Source organism: Python bivittatus, unplaced genomic scaffold, assembly GCF_059951505.1.
Source record: "Python bivittatus isolate LINGU-HERP-01145 unplaced genomic scaffold, Pbiv_v1 ctg000020_np1212, whole genome shotgun sequence".
In the NCBI taxonomy this organism is placed as follows: domain Eukaryota; kingdom Metazoa; phylum Chordata; class Lepidosauria; order Squamata; family Pythonidae; genus Python; species Python bivittatus.
Window position 1 is genome coordinate 116406068 of NW_028277030.1, and position 16546 is coordinate 116422613.

The 16546-nt window shown below is 38.8% G+C and overlaps 1 long non-coding RNA gene across 1 annotated transcript; it reads right to left on the bottom strand.

Annotated features, from left to right (window-relative positions):
* Positions 1–3724: 3724 nt before the first annotated feature.
* On the bottom strand, positions 3725–9671 carry LOC148217160 (uncharacterized). The gene is made up of 3 exons (XR_015798032.1): positions 9438–9671; positions 8212–8256; positions 3725–5492 (listed from the first exon to the last, which is right to left on the bottom strand). It is a non-coding gene; the product is annotated as an uncharacterized LOC148217160 (long non-coding RNA).
* Between the last annotated feature and the right edge of the window lie 6875 nt (positions 9672–16546).

Below are 16546 nucleotides of genomic sequence, written 5' to 3' on the forward strand. Positions count from 1 at the left end.
ATCCACTCCTCAAAAGGGGCTATACCCATTCTAGCCAAAGGCCTGGGTGAAAAATCAGGTCTTCAAGGCCCTTCAAAATGCCAGTAGGGTGGGAGCCACCCAGATCTCAGGGGGAGCCTCATTCCAGACGGAAGTCGCTGTGCAGAGAAGCATGTTTCCAGGGTCCCAACAGATGGCATTGTTTAACTGAAGGAATCTAGAACACACCAGCCCTGTCAACAGGACAGATACTAAGGGCAGATACTACATGGTCCCTATGCCACATAGTTTTTTTTATTGGTAATGATCAGCACCTTGTATCACTCCTGGAAGCAACTGGCAACCAATGCAGCTCACAGAGCAGAGGTGTTTCATGGGCATATTGAGGATGCCCATCGCTGCCTGTGCCACCATATTCCAGGCCAGGTGAAGCTTCTGTGTGGTCTTTACAGGCATCCCCATGTACAGCACATTGCAATAGTCAAGCCATGAGGTGACCATGGCATGAGTGACTGTCTGAAGGGTCTCCCAAATTAGGAAAGGGTGCAACTGATGCACCAGATGAAGTTGTGTAAAGGCATCCTTGGCCACATCTGCCACCTGCTTATTGAGTAGTAGCTATGTGTCCAGGAAGACCCCACAGATTTCACACTACTCTTCAGTGGGGAAGTGCTACCTCATCTAAGTTTATAAATGGAACATCCCCAGACCTGGGTGGCCAAAACACCCACAGCCACTCAGTGTTAATAGGATTGAGTCAGAGAGGGTTCTTCCCCATCCAAATCTGCACAGCCTTCAGGTACTGGGGCAGAACCTCAACAACCTCACTTGACCAGCCTGGGGTCAAAAGATATAATTGTGTATCATCAGCATACTGATGATACCAAAGCCTAATTGGAGGATGACTTCACCTGGTGGTTTCATGTACATGTTGAATAAGAGGGGAGAGAGAGTAGATCCCTGTAGTAACTCACAGAGGAGGTGCCTAAAGAACAATCTGTCCCCCCAACCAATACCAACTGAAACCAGCCCCCCAAAAGGAAGGGAACCACTGTAAAATGGTGTCCCCTATCCCCAGCTCCTGAAACTGGCTAAGAAGGATACCTTGGTTGATGGTGTCAAAAGCCACTGAGAGATCAAGGAGCACAAGGATGGATGCACCACTCCCATCCCAACTCCAAAATAGGTCATTGACAAGTGCAACCAAAGGTGCCTCCAGCTTAATGTGATGGATAAATGTAATAGTTAAGAACAAAATAAAAATCCCTCTTAGAGACATTGGTTGGCTTAAACTTGCCTCAGTCATAATTAAATTATCATTGACATTTAAGTCAGCCTGCTCTGTGACAGATTAGACTACAGTGGAATTAGAGATATTTGAGGTTTAGGTTTGTGTGATATGCTGTTATTACTGCCATATGCAGACACTCTGCAAGTTCTCATTGTCCATGTAACTGTCATAAGACATCACAAACGATCAGATCATTGTTTTTTCAAATCTCATTTCTCTCCCTCACTCCCCTCTTCCTTCATTAAAATGTATTGCCAGGGCAATTTTATGAGTTTGTGGTCTTATGACTTGCCCTGCAATCAAATAAAAGAAAACATATAAAGCAGGAACTATGCTGTCTTCCCACAACCCTGGCATACATTTCTCCTGCGAATGTGGGCAAGTGCCTGTTTTCATGCCAATAAAGCATAACTGTTTTTAATATTAAATTAGGACATGGTGAGACTTTGAATGAAATTGTAGCTTTGCTGACGTCAAGAGAAACATTTTTACTTGGAATGCACAGACAGATGTAAAGCATTATAATCTTAACAACCCTATGAGTTTCAGCCCCAACTGTAGCAACAATAGGAGTGCAGACCATGTGAGTTAATGTTGCAACTCCTGAATTGTTCTGAGTTGTCACACATCCTGCAGTCTCAACCCACCCTTACTTCCACTCCACGCAAGAAGAGATGAAATAAATTGCCTGCATGTTTCCTCTCCACATCCTAATCTATAGTTATATGCAAAAAATTTCAGCAGATCCTATGAGATGGAGGTGAAAGAACTGAATGCCACCCTTCTCCTGGAAAGACCTGCTAGGACAGCTAAAATCCAGGAGGTGGGATGAGATGGTTCCTGTAAGTAGGGAAATAGGCCACCAACAACTTCCAAACAGCTACAGCAATTTTTTAATTAAAAAAAAAAAGGGGGGGGGAACCCTAGTGTTATTGTGGCTTCCAATGCTTTCTAACTGAACTAGAAATAATTTGACTCACTTGTCAAACACAGCTAAAATAACAGGACCATAGAATCTCAGAGCTGCCTATGGAGCAATGGAATCTCCATGTAGAAGTGTCCTGTGTTTGTACTTTCCTGGCTCCCAACAACTAACAACAAGTTAGCCTGAAATTAGAATGACTGCAGAGCTTTTATACATGATGAGATGGCCAACATTCCTTTCAAAATCTCCATCTTGCTAACTGGCTGTGAAAAGTCATTGGCATAACTGTATTTACATTGTGAAGACATCCTAGGAGGATCATCTAAGTTCCTAATTTTACTCTGTTCTGTTTTGAACCTGTTAACTGGTGGATGCCAGTGAACCAGATGGACAGCAATCCAAATGGAAACCCCCTCCTAAGAGAGTGAGCAACCCACAGCTAGATGCAGCCCTCAGCTGCTACACCCAACCCTCTGCAACTTTTTATTTTTTTAATTTTTTTAAAATTTTTGATTACAAAAAAAAGAAAAAATACATAAAAGTGGTTTAACAAAAAAAGTGAAAAAATACAACAAACCAAAAAAAAGTGTTAACATATCATTATAACACGCAACACTGCAACTTGTAGAATTGTGAGGAACTCTACCTGCTTTTTTCAAACAGGCAAGGAGCAATTCATTTGTTTCTCCCTTTCACTGGTAGTGGGAGAACCTCGAGGGGATTAAGATTCTTCCTTCAGTCATAGCGATATTGTCTAAATATTCTTCTGTAGTGGAATCTTTGAAGACGATGTGAAATGCCTCCTGGCTGATTCTCAGAGATTGTGATTTCCTGCTCCCATGAACAGAAAGAACCCAGGCATCTGCAACAGAATCATTGAAGGGAAAGAGTAGGAGACTCCTCTCCTAGCAACCTCATTCAGAAGTATGTAGCCCAACATGTAATAGAATGGGGATGTTGTATGTGAATGAGTGTACCCATTGGATGCTTGAACATGCATAGGCCTAAGTTCCCTAACCTGGCAATCAATCCAGTCCTTGGGCCTAAAAGGTGCTCACCTTTGAGGTTCAGCACTGTGGGATATCTTTAAGCAATATACCTGGATTATATTTGCAGCTTCCTTGTTTCCTAGTGTGAGTGTCTCCATGATCCAGCTAGATCTGGTTAGGATGCATTTATCTAGCTGTATTCCAAACACAAGCTTCTCTGCTGGACTATTGTATATGTCATTGTTGACTAAGAGACGGTTGTGGAATTATGTAGGCTCCTGATGCTTTCTGGCTTCTGGGCACACATGATGGAAGATGATCTCACATAAGATGAAATACACAATGTGGAGTAGCAGTTACGGTGTCAGACTAGGAACAGGGAAATCCAAGTTCTAGTCCATCCTCAGACACAGAAGCTCATTGGGTGACCTTAGCCCCTGTCTCTCAGCCCAACCTACCTGACATAGTTGGGGTATGGGGGTGGGTGGGAGGAAACTGTGCTCTATATGCTGCTTTGAACTCCTGAATTGTCAGGCCTAGCCCAAGGAACTCCAAGAGACCCTGTAAATTCAGTCCAGCTATGTTTATTAGCTACAACCTCTAGCAAGAATCTTCCCAGACTGAAACCCCAGCTCCCAAGTAATGCCAGCCACAACATTGTGAATTCCTCAGGGAGGTGCCAGTCTCATCCTCTTGTATCTCCCACGCTCCTCAGGAGATGTAAGAAAATGTTTTTCTCCCTGAGCCTGGCCTTCATAATTCCATTCCATCACATGAATGAAAAGCAGGATATAAAGTTAAAAAGTAAATAAAAATAAACAGGGAAATGTCAATATGTTGCAAAGAGCATACTGAGAGAACAATGAAATATACCTGTATTAAGACCTGCAATGGCAAGTGGACTCAGAACCCCCTGCTGAGTATCTAGGCAGAGAATTGGGGTGGATGTTTTTTGAAGACATTCCTTGTTCATCTGGGCTAAGAGGTGGTAGAAGCTTTTAAAATTGGTTGACATTTTCTCCCCTGGAGAAATGTTAATACCCTGGTGAAGGACCCAGGCAGACTCTGTCCAATGAGCAGCTGGTTAAGAGTTTCAGATTCATAACTATAGCGTCTTACTGTGTCCTACATGTCCTCCGCTGATTTGGATTTTCTGGGCTATAGTATCTCCCACACCACTGAAAAATTTGAGAAAATCATGTTTAATAGGTTTGATTATCAGAAAGGGTAGAATATGGAAAGAAGGGAGCCACGATGTAACCTTAGAGAGAGAGAGGATAAAATATAAATACATTAATAACTGCTCTAAAGAAGTTCTGAAGCTGCTCCTTTATATCTTTTTCTTTCTTTTCCTTTTCTTTCTTTTCTGTCTCTTTTCTTTTATTTCTTTCTTATTTATCACTTTTCTTTACTTTATCTTTTTTTTAAAAAAAAAATTGTTTTGTTTTTATTCTGTAACATTTTTTTCCAATAAAAATTAATTAAAAAAAAAAGAAAAACCTGAGAAAATCAACATCATCATGTTTCCCTAAACTAAAGTGGCAGTGATTTTCAAATCAAGTCAGCTGAGAAAACTGTATTTAGAGGCAAAGGTCCCTTCTTTTGCTTCTGGTTGCATCAAAATAATCAAAGGCAGAAAAAAGCAGGCCCTTTCCCACTGAAAGAAACCTGGCCCTGCTGGTGAAAAAAGAAGAGGACTGCATGGCATTGTAAACATGGACTTAATGTGAATTTTCCTATTTTCCAGTCTTGAGATTTAACCAAAAAACAAGGTTGGGGACAGCATAATGAGGAAAAACAAAAAGTTGTGATTGCATTGGGAATATATTAGTTGGACTGCTGTCTCAGCAGCTGGCCCACTGCTTCTGAAAGCTGAGTTATTCCAAGAACTACATAAATAAACAGAGACCTTGGGAATTTTTATTTGTCCAAAATCTCCTCTCTGTCAACTATTTCCCATAAATTCACAAGTTACGGTGAATGTGCACTTCCTATATATGGTACTTGATAAAGGAAATTATGACTATGCAAAGGTGCCAAAATCTTTATACAAAGATTGATAAGCTTCCCTTCCTAGGTGGAATGATTTTGTAATCTCTAAACTACCAATAGTTTACTCAGAGAATTATATTTTGTCTCAATTCTTTTATTGCTTCTACTCCCCATCACGTCTTTAAAGTTACTGAACTTCTGCTCTGAAGATAAGCCCAGGATCTTGTAGTGTTGTGATAGGTTCAGAGAGATCTCCCTGCTCTTGCGTAGCCGGGGATCCAAATTTAGCCATTTCTCTGATGCTTTTTGAAACCTGCTGAATAATGAAAGGAGAAAACAAAATTCAGTAAGCAGGAAAGCAAGGCAGCAAGAGAGAACTACAGGGTTTTAAAAATAAACAGATGAATAAGTAATATTCCAGTGCTTGCAGTTTTTCAGTTCTGGATATCTAACATGCACGCAAATGAAAATCGGATGTGTTGCTTAATACTTTCCAGTTCCATGAGAAAAATGGAGTTGCTGCTAGGAGACATCAGAAAGTTGAATGAGGAGCCTGAAATCTGAACTATTCCCTCCCTCCTTTTCCTTCATCCTGTGCTGGATGGAAGCACTGCCAGGTTTTTAAGGCCCAGCTATGTTGTTGTTGGCTGGAACATAGGGGGCTGGGAGAAAGGAGAGCAAATCAGATCCCAAACACCTTTTGCCATCTGGCTATAGACTGGGGACAAGAACCGCTTTTGGGCTGCTCTTCCTTTCTCTGAGTTGGTATGCCAAACTTTGCTTTCTCATTACAGGATGAGAAGATTGGGGCATTTCAGAAGTTTTGGGGATAAACCTAGATGTATAAACCTTTTAATGCTGAAGTCATATCTGCATCCCACTGGTGCCTGCTCTCTCTCCAATCCTTCTAATTTCTAAGAAGACACAAGAGCAAAGTTTTTTAAAAAGTACCATTTATTTTTCTTGTTCTTCATCTCATGATGAATAAACAGTCACCTGGCATACCGGTGTTGCTTCCATGGCCTCACCATCCAGGCTGGGAGCTTTGCTAATGTTGCCTAGATGGGCCAAACAATTACCAACAATAATTTTGGAGGGGTGAGACTGACAAACTGATTCCTACATACTTCCTGGCATGTATGCAAAGTCGAACCTGAGAGAACCACCCTATCATTCACCTGGTACCCTGTAGATGTGTTTGATTTCAGCACCCATAACCTTCTATGATGGCCATATTACAATCATGCTGCTTGGAAATGATGGAACTTTTCATCCCAAACATCTGGAGAGGATGAGCTAGGGAAGATTCTGATGCTAATGAATACATGACATTCCATTAGAACACAGGGACCAACTGATCCTTTAAACTCTGCACTTCTCCAGATTGCAAAAACTGCATAAAAGAGGCATGTATGGGATAGCTGCATGCATAAAAAGCTGTAACGTATTAGGGAAGTTGCATATAAAGTGTGACTTTTAGGGACAGAAGTGTATAGAATGGATAGTTTAGGAAAAGTTTCACAAGAAAGTAAATGTAGTTTTTACTTTAATGTGCACTTTAAAAAATGATGAGAATATTCAAAAGAATAGGATAATGACTGGGTGCACGCAAATTGTAGATGGCAGCACTAAATCTTTTGTGAAGCCGTAAGCAATAAAATGGTGGGCAATACTTTCCTATCAATCCAATCACTATATCAGGTCTCTTCTTTACTCAGTCCTTCCTCCCTTGCTGGTAGCGCTCTTGAACACTGCTTCTGAAAACAAAATACGTTGCATAGACCTTTCTGGTGTATGGCTGTTTCCATTTTTGCAGGGAGACACCATGGAGTGTCGAATATAGCCAATAAGGGGCTTCCAAATATTTTGATGATGAATCTGGCATCTCCCCCCACCCCCATCTCTCCATCCTCCTCATTAAAGCCTAATGTAGATGGCATTTTATGGACATTATTGAGCATTTTGTTTAACACACATCCAATCTTACACTTACCACAAAACAAAACAGGGAGTTTGGGGGGACCACATGCATTAGAAACTGTACTTCAAAAGGGCATGGTTTTATAAAGTAGCATACATCCCCCATATCCACAAACTTGAGTTGTAGCAAATGAACTTCCTAGCTATTTCAACTGCCTGTGTTTGGGACTGGGGAGAGTTAAAACTGTAGAGTCAGATGTGATTCCCTGCCATGCCTTCCAGACAGAAAATAGATAGCTATGATTGCTCATACAAAAGCTTCTGGCCAGGCTTCTTAAACAGTTAATCTTGGTCAGTTCTATCTGGTTTGCACATGTGTTTCCTGTTTTTTCTTCTAAACTCTATACTGTTCAGGGACCTGGGGAATGAGAGCGCAGGATTTTCCTGTAAGGAAAGGCTGCTTTGTTCATTACTGCCTTGGGAATGTGTTAAAGTTTAATGTGTGCACTGCAGACAACCAAATCGTCTTTCCAATCCAAGGGCAGTAATCAGCTTTGCTTGCTAGAAAGCTACAGCTGACAGCAAAGCAATAATCAGAATGTTTCTGTAAGCTGTGTCAGCATTGTGGGCCAGGGTGCTCTGTGTCTGCTAAAGGTACTTTAGATGTATTAAAATACAAGAGAAAAGAATGACTCAATGTATGTAATGAAATAGGTTGGGTTGTAGGTTACACATAATCCCCCAGACATCCTCATCTGAATTTCTCTTCAGATTTTGCAGTTTCAAATTCTGTGGTCTTGTTACTGAAGTGGGACCAATGGATTGGAAATTGTCCATGGTACTGTTAAAAAATAAATTAAAAAGAACTACTTTTTTTAAAGAGTTGCATATGTTTGATTCATCTCAGCTTCCCTTCCTTTTTGCCTATTCCCACATTATCAATACCTCTGTATATGTTTTTATATATATTTTTACAGTTGTTTCTATCAAAGCTTTCAGAATAGAGCTACCAAAATAGCAGGCAGAAAATTATATAATCTGTGATTATGCTGACAGAGCATTGAGTGGTAGGAAAGGAGAATCCAGATAAAAGGGGAAAAGTTGGTCTTACTCGCCTTCATTCCTCTTTCTTCAGGGATCCTTTCCTTTCTGATAAAACACTATTTTAAAAAATAATCAGGTTATTACAGGCACAACTCTGTGGAGTGGAGTGTTTTATTTAATAAAAGGTGCAAGACTACATGCATATTTAAGTCAAACATAGCACAGAAAGAATCTCAATGCAATTGTACCTCTATGAAATCACATTAAGATTGTTTTTATGGTGTTTCAAGAATATATATATATATATATATATATATATATATATATATATATTTACACACACATACACACACACACACAGAGAGAGAGAGAGAGAGAGAGAGAGGGATAACAGATATAAGAACATAAATGAATGGAAGGAGTTCTAAATGGCACAAATATCACAAATTTGGGACAGCATGCTCCATGTTTTCAGCATCAGCTTTATTGTAGAAATTAGACATTCTGTTTCAGGAAATTTTCAGCAAAATATAGAAATGATAGATTCAATATTCAAAAGCTACCGAAGATACCAAACACCTTTCTCTTTGCACACCCTACTCAGGAGTGCATCTTCAAATATAAAGTGCATAACTGTAAAACTATGAAAAGCAATGTTACAATTTGAAACCAGGTTTTGCTTCAAAAACTGTTAAGGAGCATTTAAAACATGTTTTCATCTCTGGATTTGATTATGATAGCTACACACACACACACACACACACTGTAAAATATTACACATCATTGCCTGTTATGTGCCATACATTGCCAGATGTGCACTACCCTTCCATGCCAACTCCAAAAAGCTACCAGTGTTTTTGTAATGACATACTACCAGGTATCAGATACATGCAATAATAAATGCCATTTGGTGTTGATTTTCACTTACTTTCAAGTCCCTAGTGCAAATCTACACTGCAGAAACTGGATACCCATGTTAAATAGTAAAACCCACAGTCATCATATTTGAAAGAGCAACAGAGACAATATTCAGCAAGTACCTGAATACTTCTGTACTTCAAACATTAAACCTGCGCAGTGATTGATAAAGGGATTATTTTGAAGTGAATTCACTTCAGCTTTACCTACATCCCATCAAGTGTGGAAGTATGTGTATGTATGTGTGTGTGTGTGTCTGGATAGATAGATAGATAGATAGATAGATAGATAGATAGATAGATAGATAGATAGATAGATAGATAGATAGATAGATAGATAGATAGAATTAGGATATTCATAAAAAAAGGGAAAACGTCACCATGATTTCTTCCCCAGCACCACTTAACATCTCTCTCTCATGCTCTCTTTCTCCTTCCATGTGTGTACAGCTATCAAATTTGAGACGGTACTCTTGTATTTGCTTTCTGAGCAAATTTATACCCATGTGACACACTGATCAGTTATTACATTTAAACCAGGGATCCAAGTCAAATCTTTGCTTCATTATGAAATTAACTGGGTGATTGCAAGATCTGTTTTTCTTGCTCAAACTAATCTGTACATTCCAAAATAAAATCTGGCTATGATAGTCTGTGTGAGGGAACGTGTTATGCTGCTTTAAGATCCTTTGAGTTGAGCTCAGATCCTGGCAACTTCTTAGAATTATATAATTGTAAGAGTCCATTTAGGCCAGTGTTTTTCAAACTTGGCAACTTTAAGATGTGTGGACTTCAGCTCCCAGAATTCCCCAGCCAGTATCCTAATTCCAGTCCACACATCTTAAAGTTGCCAAGTTTGAAAAACACTGATTTAGGCCATTGAGGTCAAATTCATGATTACTGCATATTGTTCTTTTAGCAACAGTCTGGAAGTGGTTTACCACTGCCTTCTTCCACGACGTTCTTTTGCCTTTCAAGTCTAGCCTACAGTCCTGAGATTTCCTGTTGGTCTCCCATCCAAGCATTAAGCAGGTCTGACTCTGCTTCACTTTCTGAGCTGAGGCAAGACCACCAAGGTACTGCACTGAGTCCTGGAAATAAGGACTTGGGGAAAATGTTGTAGATTAGGATGGTAAGCCTGTGGCACTCCAGATATTACTCCTAGCAGCCTCAGCCAACTTGACTAGTGGTGAGGTATGCCAGAAGCTCTTATTCAGCAATGTGGGGAGGCCACAAATTCCCCATATAAGAAAGAGAGGGAAAAAAGTAAGGGACTGAGAGAGACAAAGAGAAAAATATTAAAAAGAAAATAAAAAGCATTGGCTCACATTTGGGCCACCCATGCTCAAAAATTAGAAGTGACATATCTCAGGCTTGTTTAGAAACCTTCTCTGGCAATGCCCTCATTCTTTCTAGGATCCTGTGCCTGTTATGTTAAATGACAGCCATACATCTGCATGTAACTCTTTTCCCATCAGGGCATCTTCATGTCAGGGAAGGTAACTTTTAATCATTGCTTTTTAATTCCAAATAACAGTACCCAGTTGACTGTTGCCGTTCCTGAACCATATGCTGTCATTGCAGACTGCCCTGTTAAGGAGGAAGTGAATTTGCCCCAGTCTAGTTCTATGAAAGCCCAACACCAGCATCCTGCTGCAAAATGATGAAAGACCTCATGCCTATCCATTTTAAAAGTGACAGGATTACTTGTGATTATATCTACTCTTTTCCCAACATCCACTTTTGTTCCTTCCTTGAAACAAGGCTTAATTTAAACCCTGCTGACTTAACTGTTACTCAACATTTCATACTTTTATCAGTATGGAAGAACATCCATCCATCGTGTACTTTTGGCCCAGGCTGAGTTCTTGAGAATTGGACTTTCACATTTGTAATTAGGGCAATCCCATTTTCTTTCACTGCTCTCCCTTCTTCCTTGTTTCAGATTCTACATTTATTAGGGTAAAGGCCTCCCTTTGGGGGTCATGAAAAGAAACAAGGAAATAATTCAGATGCCCACTGTGGTTTTACTCATTTGCTATCCTTTCCCTCAGCTTGGTGTATTCCATGTGTTACAGCTTCCTCTTATACCTCATAGGTTTTATAAAGGGATGTCTGAGAGCAGGGGGGGTCATAAAAATCAAGATGGCAGCCACAACTGCATGAACGAAGCCCCACCCCTTTTTTACATATGTCGCACTTGTAAAAAGGGGCCAGGCTTCAACCATGTGGTTGCAGCTGCCATCTTGACTTTTTGTTCATTTTTAAAATATTTCTATTTCACACTTTCTAATCCCTGATTTTTCTTTTTTAAAAAGTCATGGTGCTAGTGCTTATATTAAGAAAAACCTAAAAATAGTAATCATGTGGAATTTATTTCCAAGGGATACATTACATGTCAGATGGACAATTGTGAAATAGGATTGCCTATTATTATTTTTTCCACCACAGCTCCCAGTTTTCATCAAGCTGCTCCCTTCTCCCCTCATCTGCAATGTGATTTGGATTATTTAGCTTACACAAATTCATCTAAGAAGCTCAACTGGAAAAAATACTTTGGAAGGGAGGGAATGGCAGCTTGGAAAAGAGTGGACTGCAGAAAGTTCAAATATATTTTTATCTTACTGCTTCTTCACTGAAAAAAAATCTGTGTCTGTATCCTGCCGTTGATTCTATTCAGCTTTGAGGGCCTTTGGTCAGGCTACATAAGACACTAAACATATTACTTCTATCTATGTATTTAAGCCTTTGGAGTGTTTCACAAATGTAAATAATAGCTGAGGAGGGATCAGAAAGTTTAAATTTTCACCCTGCTTTTTTTACAAATTGGGCTGGAAGCTTCCATTTCCATTAATGCAAACAGCAGCATCAGGATGGGTCAGGTTTGGTCCTGCCACATTGAAGCCTATCATCTTCCTTCTCTGCAAACAACTTTTATTTACAATTGTAAAAACTGTTCCTACAGCTTAAAGTAATTCATTGAGTGCCACTTGAATTTTGTCCCTTTGTTGTACACTTTTGCTTATGCATTTAGTTTGCACCAAAGTAAGAAAATCAAGCACTTGTTTGTATTACAAGTTTGTGTATATTTGTGTGTCTCTGTTATAGGAGACAGAGCATTGTTAATAATATATAGAATCCTACTTGCTTTTTTATAACTTTCTTTAAAAATTAAAAAGAACAGTAAAAAACTAACAAAAGCTAACACTGAGGAAAAAATATAGAAAGAAAGATTAGAAATGAGAGGTATGTAAGATTAAAAAGTGCAAAAAACAAGAAAAAGAAAAGAAAAATCAAAAGGAAAAAAAATTGACTTCCAACCCTCCTCTCAGCAGACATAAGTAACAATACACATCCCATTCTTACTGTAAGGTTAAAACATAACTTCCAGTATTTCTATTAATCCATATTATTTTTAATAATCAAATTTTAATAACAAAATTTCATTTTTTTCCACATCTTGCAAAAAGTCCAAAAAAGGTTTCCAAGTGGTATTAAAATTACACAGTGTCTTATCTCGAATCAAAGCCGTCAATTTCGCCACCTCAGCTAACTTCATCAACTTCTTGATCCATTCTTCCATCACAGGTAATGTCTTGTCCTTCCTCTGTGCATATAAAAGTCGTGCTGCTGTTATCATATATAAAAACAAAGTTCCATACGTTTTTTCCAACTGTTTGTTCATCAAACCTAAATGAAAATCTCTGGTTTTGATTGTAAGTTAATCTTTAAAATCTTTGTATACAAATATGTATCTCATTCCAAAATGTCTCTGCATTTTTACAAGTCCACCAAAGATGATAAAATGTCCCTTCATGTTCACATTTCCAGCATACATCTGAAGTACCTTTATACATTTTAAATTTAGTTTTTCTGGTGACAAATACCAATGGTACATCATTTTATAAAAGTTCTGTTTAAGTTTATAACACAATGTAAATTTCAGTCCTAATAATATATAGAATCCTTATCTGTAGAATAAAACTAAACTAGAACTCTTCTCCCCAATATTTGTCATATTAATATCCTTCACTCCAAAGTTTGAGTTACACTCAACAGTGGGTTAGAGTCATAATTTAAGGCTTGTAGGTGGTCTGGTAATTAAGTAAAAAATTATATACTTCACATAAATATATTCCTGTTTTACCTAACTTACCTCTAGGAAATGTATGGTTTTATGTTTTCCCTGTGCATGGATATAATCTCATTTTATTGGTTTCATTAAGGAACCAATACTTTTCATGTTCTGTTGCTTTTGCAAAGTATTGCTTCTTCTTGTAGGGTTTTTTTGGGGGGGGGAGGGGGTGTTAAGTAAAGATCTATGAACAAACAGAACAGAGGCATTTTTCAGAGACTGGAAATTCTACCCATTCAAAGCCAAAATCCAACTTTCTTTGCTTCCTTGCTTGTTTGCTGATAACAACATCTACAGAAATAGACCCTATGCTCAAAACAGAAAAACAACAACAACTAATTTGCTGAATATTGTATACATTTTCATTCTGAAGAGTGTTCCCTAATCAGAACTGTGCAAGTCAACCAACGGATGCAGAAAAGTGGAGAAGATTAAGATTTCGTCTTCTGATTCTGGGATAGGTATTTTTAGCTTTCTTTGCTTAAACCATCTATAATACCAGGGCAAAAATGCTCATATTTGATATGCTTAGCACAATGAAATCTACTTTATCCTTGGCAGAGCAGTTTATGGGCCTCACGTCTTTGGCAAGATTGGACAGAAGTGGAGGAACACTGTATTTATTTACTTTTGGGGGAAAAAAAATAGGAGATGGTCAAGGGATTTCTTCTCCTTAAAACTTGCTGTGTACTGTAATAGTACTGGCGTCTTCATCTTACTTTCTGCAGTACTTCCCAAAATGTTCCATATGAAGTGTGATCACTTCATTCTACGCTCATTCCAGGAACTTTTGGAAATGAAAAGAAGTTTCTTGGCCAAGAGCCCAACAGTATTCTAACTATGCCAAGCTTCATCAAATTTAAACAAGAAATCCCTTGGCACTTATACATACAGGGTGTACCAAACATAGGCCAAATAATATGCTTTATTAATTATTTTCCAGAGAAAATGTTACTGTATTTACCAATGTTCAAAGGTTATGCATCAAATGAGTATGGAAGCATTTAGAAGAAAATGGCAACCAATTTGAACATTTAATGTAATTTATATAATAAATTGTCTATGGGGCCTGACTTTGTCTATGGGACCTGACCTTTGGTACACTCTGTATGTGTACATATGTTCCAGAGAAATTCCATAAATATCTTTGTAGTTCTAGCACTAAGTTTAGTTGAAATTATATAAATATTCTATTGCTAGCAGAAGATTCTCTCTGCTGAGTTGTAAAAGAGTGTCATACTCTAAGCAATAATAGATACAAAATAATAAAATAGTAAGTAAATTGTAGTGGATAATAAATAAATGCTTACTGGTAAACATTTAATTCTAACTTATAAATGCAATATTAGAAATCAGAGATGTCCATGCAAAGGTATCAGAAAGGTTAAGACGGCAGACTCAACTCCATGATCAAACCCCACCCCTTTTTACATGCATCACAGCTGCCATCTTGTTTGCCAGCAGACACCACGGTCAAAAATGTTTATTCTTTGCTAAACATGAGAGAGGACTGACAACTGTCATAGGTTTCTTCATTCCCTTGGTATCTATTGTAGTTCAAAACTATTTAACACTTTCTGCAAATTGAGGTGGACTGCACCAATTCTAACTTACAAGTAAGCATTTTTTGGTGCTGTTCCAAACTCCACATATATAGCAATTTCCTTAATTTGCTACAGGCAAAGGAAGGCCTGTTTTAAGTTATTTGCATGTGTTTTAGGCCCACATATGCATCTCAAATATTGAGAAGTATTGTAGCTGCCATCACAAAATGGCTGCTGTGAGAATAGAGTTATACAATATAAGCTGTATGCTTGAGTGAGCCTCCTCTCTGTGTGCATATTTTCAGCAGCTCCAGAAAATACGTCTCTCTGCCTCCCTCTTTTTCCCCTCCCTTTTATACCCAGCCATTATTCACAGCTTTCCCAGTCCTCAGCAGGGCCTCCACAGCTATTATGGAATCATGGAAGATAGTAAGATTGAGGATCTTGTGAAACCTCATCCTTGCTCAAAATGGTGAAGGAGCCAGGGGTCCTGGGGTTTGCAGACTCTGCCAGATCTATATTGCAAAACTCCAGGTGGCCATTAGATGCCAGGACAGGGAAAACTCTTGCTGACATCTAGGGGTCATCTAGATAAGATAGTGGGAATTACCACTGTATTTTTAATGGCTGGCTAATCCATTCTCAGAGAAACCACTACAAGTGGAAAGAATAGCAGCCTTGAAACTACCCAGCGATTGATAGACAGACAGACAGAACTGGTCCCTGCAGTTTTCGTGGCAAGATTTTGGAAGTGGTTTGCCATTGCCTTCTTCCTAGGGCTGAGAGAGAGTGACTGGCCCAAGGTCACCCAGCTGTCTTCGTGCCTAAAGTGGGACTAGAACTCTCAGTCTCCTGCTTTCTAGCCTGATGCCTTAACCATGACACCAAACTGGTTCTCACTCAGTGATAAGCCCCATTTATATAGCAGGTTCAGAGGTCATGTACTTCAGCCATCTGCCCTATGGGTAGATGTAGAGTATTTATATCTAAATTGTAGTCATTATTTCTCCGAGTTCACAAAGAATTAATGTATGCCCATTTTCATTTTCCAGAACCTGATGCCCTCTTTTGTCCTCATTTCTTGGTGATGCATTTCCTCTGCTTGTGGTGATGTTCATTTGTTTTCCAAAACAATAGCAACAACAACCACACATTCAAAAATATCTAGCATTTATTTCCAGTATTTATATACAATGTTTTAACAAAACAATGGGGGAAATGTTTGCAATGCAGTTAACAGATAATGAAAATATAATTTCCAATTTGTTTTTAAAAATAAGAATGCTATAATGTCATTTAAAACACATTCCAAGTAACAATTGAAAACAAAAACTCCAGCTGTTTCAAATACATTTCTGGGATCTGGTGCAACAAACATTTTTTCTCGGTCTTATATTCTATACAACCCACACTGAAATTTCTGTCCAAAGCAGTGCTTGATGGGAAAACATAATTATTCTCAAGGTTTAATTGTACATTTCTTTAATAGCCTGGCTTTCAGCCAAACAGTTGTTGTTTTTAAAAAAATCAGCTTTGATTTTTAATGGAAACTTAGGTGCAGGTCCCACTGGGAACTCAGCATGGGAAGAGGTGAGCTTTAACCCTTGCTATTCCAGCTGTGAGCCTAGTGAAAATTCCTCCCAAATTGCAAGTGCTAACTGAAGTGCACCTCTCCCAGTTGCCCTTCTAATCATGACCGGGGATTAAACTTCCAGCGATGCCGAGGTTTCTATCAGTGAGACAGGGAGGGAGCAAGTCTCCCTTCCAATGCAACCCACAGTGCCTTCAAAATATATTCCGAACAGTTAGA